The sequence below is a fragment of the Aedes aegypti genome, chromosome 2 (assembly GCF_002204515.2).
Source record: "Aedes aegypti strain LVP_AGWG chromosome 2, AaegL5.0 Primary Assembly, whole genome shotgun sequence".
NCBI classification, from domain to species: domain Eukaryota; kingdom Metazoa; phylum Arthropoda; class Insecta; order Diptera; family Culicidae; genus Aedes; species Aedes aegypti.
The window spans coordinates 447,225,652-447,231,508 of NC_035108.1; positions in this window are offsets into that span (position 1 = coordinate 447,225,652).

A 5,857-nucleotide genomic window follows, 5' to 3' on the forward strand; every position below is an offset into this window, starting at 1 on the left:
GCATAAGAAATCAAAGTCCTTAACAAACAACGCGTTGGCTCGTAGAAGACATAATAAGTTGAAGTCCTTAACGGACAACGTGAAGAGGCGTTGATTCAAAGAAAGCAAGTCAGAATCAAAGTCCTTAACATGCAACACGCTGATAACGTGTTGCCTAGGAGAAGGCAAAATGAAAGATGATCCTTACGATTAAAGTAAAGGAAGGAATACCTGAATGGACAACGTGCTAATCACGTATGAACCAGAGAAGGCACATTGAATTATTGATTTTCAGTGTCTGAAGGCAAAATAACGACATTAATTTTCGATCATGGTCACGGGTCAAATTTCCAGGTAACAAAGGATGACATGGTAAATAATAGAGCATCATCGTATCATTATCAGCAAAATATACAAGCCAAAGATTAACATAATATAGGTAGGAATAATACCGATAGCACTTGAGATTTGATGAGGGATTACAGTTGAAATTTTTACGAAATATTCGGGGGTTGTTCTGAGCCATTTTGATTTATTATGATCAGAAGGATTTTGATTTTGAACAAAGGGAGATGTGGTAGATTAGAATCAACCGAGTAGGCGCTGCTCTAAGAAGTGAAGTAATTCGGTCGAGATGTCAAGAAGTGCAGACGGAACCCACCACAATGCTAAATAACATAATTTCTCTAAATAATAAAAATTAATTTCATACAAGTAGACTCAAAAAGGCAAAACCTCGTTTGACGAACTAAGCTCCCTCGTTTTACGCACTGATTCAATATGCGCAGTTCGTTAATTGAGATTACAGTGTAGACTTCACAGTGGTCCAGGAATCAGTTTTACGCGGAAAGATGCATTTTGAGCTTTAGAATGAAACATTAGACAAAAACGCACTTCTACAAAGTTGTTTGTATTAGTAAGGCCCTTTGTTTTGTGTTATTGAAAATTAGGGTGGACCACATTTTCATAGAAATTGTGTAACTAACTTTCTTATTTGTAGAAATTATATTATACATGCTTCAGCAAAGTTGTAGACCATTCAATTTCAAGCAACTTTGCCAAAAAAATTTTTTGTGTCTCTTAAATTGACCGATTTAGAGCTATTTTCTTACGGTGACATAGGGTGGTCCGAACAAAACTGGTTTTATGGTTCTAGAGTCTTCAATTCAAATTTCTCATCAAAGAAGTCTATGAAACACTTCTAAAGCTTTGAAAAATGCGTAATTTGGTGAGTGAACAAACTCTCTTTCTCCTTCCGTTTGACAGTTATTGTAGTTTTACTCTCAAAAACATGCCTACTTTGATTGAGAATATATCTGATTGCGGCAAACATAAAACATATTTTTTGACGGCATTCGAAAGATAAAATAAAATTGTATATTATATCAAAAAATTACAAATGTGTTATTTTTGTAACTCTGATAAATTGTCTTGAAAAACAAATATTTTTTTTATCACAAAAACTAATAACTTTTGAACTAAAACAGATATCAACAATCTTTTTGTATTAAAATTTGCGTCTTGTTAAGTTCTAAAAGTCATTCCAAAACCTTTTTTGGCAAATTTGCTTGAAAATGAATGGTCTACAACTTTGCTGAAGCATGTATAATATAATTTCTACAAATAAGAAAGTTAGATACACAATTTCTATAAAAATGTGGTCCACCCTAATTTTCAATAACACCAAACAAAGGGCCTTATAAATACAAACAACTTTGTACAAGACCGTTTTTGTCTAATGTTTCATTCTAAAGCTCAAAATGCATCTTTCCGCGTAAAACTCATTTCTGGACCATACACACTTAGATTTGTTTTCGTTGTTCGGTAAATAATATTACCGAAAACGAACTGTAAATAAATAATTTACTGAAGTTTCGGTATTGCAAACTTAAAATTACCGAAAAAACTTGAAAAAATAAGGAGATAGAACATATATTCATCTTTTTTTACTGACATTGTCGTTTCATTTACCGAAAAACCAGTACATAGTATAGATTACCCGTAGACTGTAACATTTAACCGTACTTCGGTACATAGTGTCACAATGGTTTACCGAACAAATGGTAATTTGGGATTTTTGAGATCAGCAGACATGCCGCCATATTTGTTTTGAAGTGCAAATCGACGCTTTGGATCGTCTCCGATGTTTTTTTTTTAATTCTGTGTTTTCGAACGTGGATACTGTTTTCGAAAAACTGTTGCAGCAAGATGTGCGTCTGGTACTTCTCCGTAGGTATGACCAGTGGATTCTTATTGAAGAGCTTATTTTAAATGCAAAATGTTTTCGTTATAGGATACAAGAGCCAAATCTCGTTCCGAATTACAACGTCACGTATAAGGATGTTCGGGAAAATTAAGTGATTCCTTGATCTTTATTGTGCTTCAGAACACTGTAGCTGTGGAAATGCATTCCAAATGTCTATACAGTTCAATTTTTTTGTATAGAGAACAGAATCCGAAATAAATTTATCGATTATCAAAATAAATTTCATTATTTTTATGTTTTTCAATCATCCGGAATGGAATATTGGCTGTCTGCTGATAAAAACAATGCGTTCGGTAATAATCTTACGATTTGCTCGGTAACCATTAACGAACAGTTTGTAATATTTTGACAGCTATGTTTTGGTTTAAATTACTGATTGTTCGGTGATTCTTAACATTACCGAAAGGATTACTGAGCGCTCAGCGGTTTATATTTCGGTAAAAAAAATTACCGGAGTCGGTGAAATTTTCTAAGTGTGTAGTGACTTGTACAGGATTGTACAGTAAGATGTGATAAAAATGAATTGTTATGTGTGAATTTGTAAATAAATAAGTTAGGTTTCTTTTTCTCTGACACGAATGCACCCTTCTGTTGTAAAGTGTCTAATAAATAAACAAAATCTAATAAACTAATAAACAAAAAAAGTACTTAATCGAGTATTTTGTCCGATGGAACCTAAGGCAAATTATCTCATGTAAGTCGCGATAATTTAGCCAGAATTTCCGGGACACATCTGGTCACATTAGAGTAGAATCTAGTTCTTTATGTGCATAAATTATTGTGCGTTCTTTTAGTTTATAAGCACATTTAATTGGTTGCGTGACTAGTTGACAGATACACGAAACCACGGTAGGTGTGTCGTCTTCGTGTGAGTTTTTCGCATCCAGGAAGATGTCACCCACCGTCTCAATACGCACGATGGCGGCAAAGGTTCAACACATCTTCCCGTTCGTCAGTCACATCATCTTTCGCGCTTCCTCGCTCGAACCGGTTGTCGATCGAGACAACGTTTTGTCGCGATCGTGTCAACATATAATTGGCCTTTTGCCAAACTCTTTGTCAGCGGCCGTCCCGCGCCTTGGCAGTCAATTGTTTTGGTTAAGTTTGTCGTCCTTTCGTCGTTACCTCATCCGAGTTGGCGGCTGGCTGTGTCATCATCAGCCGTGAGAAATTCCTACAAACGGCTTGCTTCGACTTGCAATGATCGATCTTACTCGCGACAGTTAGGTACGCGAGTACGCTGCACTGTATATCCCGAGTAGATGAGCATTACAAATGAATATCTTCCAATGAAATAGAATGAATGTCGCTTGTTTGAAATAAGAGTTAACGTTCAACGCTTCGTCATCGTAATCATCGTCATCATCGAAACTTCAAAAGCAGTTTTTCTGTTCAAAACTGAAAGCTATTCGAGGAAAATGTGTGGAGAACAGAATACAATGAACACATTTTCCTGTAAATTTTCTTGATTTTGAACGAAAAAACTGCTTTTTAAAATTCCAAAATCAATGACGGATCCTGCCCCCTTAATATAAAAAAAATATCTCAATTTACAGTTAAATTATTATGTAACATCGACTCATGGAAGTTTCACTGTTATTCGGCGATTTTCAAAGATAGCCTACCGACAAAAAATTTGATACTGTTTCATGTTTGCTGTTGGTTTGATTTTGAATGTAATAATGGTTGAACTAGATATGATTGCAATTTTTTTTCATTTTATCATTATTATGTTATTTACCTCTACCTGGGATGGCAATCGAATTTGGCGTTTGTTTGCGAGCGAGGTGTTCAGGTGGCGGTGACGAGAAAATTGAACATTGGGATTTTTGTCGGCCACTGAACCGTGTCACGTTCATGCTCAGCTTCGGGGAAGGAATATGGAACAGACAAAAAAAGCAAAACGATCAAGGTGCGACTTCCTTTCTTCCCATTTCGTATCGCCGTTGACACGATCAAATCCGACCGGGAAAGAAGGAACTTTTTTTTCTGATTTGGAAGAATTATTAAGGAGTGCCCTGGGAAACTTTGATCGTCTTTCAGAGGTTCTTAAGAAAGGAGAAATTTCATTTCGATCTAAAAAAAGGAAATCAGTACAATCGATCGTCGTTTGGCAAGCGAAGGGCTAAGGCAAACAACTTCCTGTTTCCCACAGGACTTAAAATGCAACTGGTCCTGAACTTGGCCCCGTCTAGGCCCTAAGGTCACTTTCGGTGCGTGTTACTCATCACTGTAGTCGCAGCGTCATCATTGCTCGTCGGCGAACTGGCCCGAAAACGGCAAGATAAGATGATCGGCTATTACACTCATTAATTTCTTTCTGCCTGATTTGAGCATTTCCAAAGTTTCCTCTTTGTTGTGGTCCGGGAATGAGAGAGATGGTGCTACCGCTCGGCTCGTGTGGCTTGGCTCTACACTGTTGTTAAATCGAGGAGGAAGCCCAGGAGAGAACGCATCGTGGATCGGCAAAGAGGCAGACTCGTAAAAGGCAGCATCGATTTTTAAAACATGTTATTAATAGTAACGGTTTTAGAGGTCTTCTCCGATCGTAAGGTCTGCTGCTGCGTTTTTGTTGCTGAGTCGGCTGATGGACCTCCACACTATCTGGTTGGTTTGCTCTCTTTTGCATACAGAAAAGACGCACAGGAGCATCATCCCGCCCTTTCCGTTTTCTTCTCGTAGAGGTCCAACCGCTGAGGCTTTTAAATTGGCAAAGAGACTCATCAGCCGGCCAATAATGGACGGGGATCGAATCGATGGCACGGCGGCAGTTCCAGTCAGTCAGCAACATTGATTGTACGTTGCGTGTTAATTGCGAAACCCCTTCGCTGACCGGTCGGTGGGACACTTTTCTTCGGCTCGAACGCTGCTCCGGAGGGAAGGTTGAATAAATTTAACCGGTTTTTGAACTGTTCCCGATGCTGCCGGTCGGTCGGTCGATCTCTATGTTGACAAATGGACACTAGTGCAGAAGATTCGCGGGGAACAAACGAGAACGACGGCGTGGATGTGCAGCAGAGCGGGGAGTTCTTCCGGTAATTTTACTTGAACGAAGCTTGTCAAGCCCTCGAGAGGCCGTGGGAATTCAAATTAACGGAAATGCTTCGCTATCCTTGATTTCATTGAATGGTGCACTGTCTCATGATGGATGTGATTGGTCGTTTGTACTTCAACATGAATGTGGAACCAGATATAGGTAGGGTGCAGAATCTCTTGAACAATTCTATGAATCACTTTCGAATGAGAGGTTTTTCACGATCAAATTGTCTAAAACTTTGGAATTTGTGCCCAATATGCTCTGAAGCTTTCAAAAACCCACCTGCCGAAGTGAATCATTACACACTAAGCTCTTACGGTGAATTTCACCGTAATCTCAACAGCTGAACAGTTCGGTGAAATGAAACACCGTAATTCCGTCGAAATTTTACGGATTACGGTGATTTTTAACCGAATACTATAAAAATTTATCGTACTCCGTTAATTTATTTCACCGAACTGTTCAGCTGTTGAGATTTTACAGGAATCCGTAAAATAATTTAAGGGGTCTATTTTGTAATTCGAGCGAATTCACGTGACTCGTCTGTAATCATTGTCGATCAAAGTAAGCTTGCA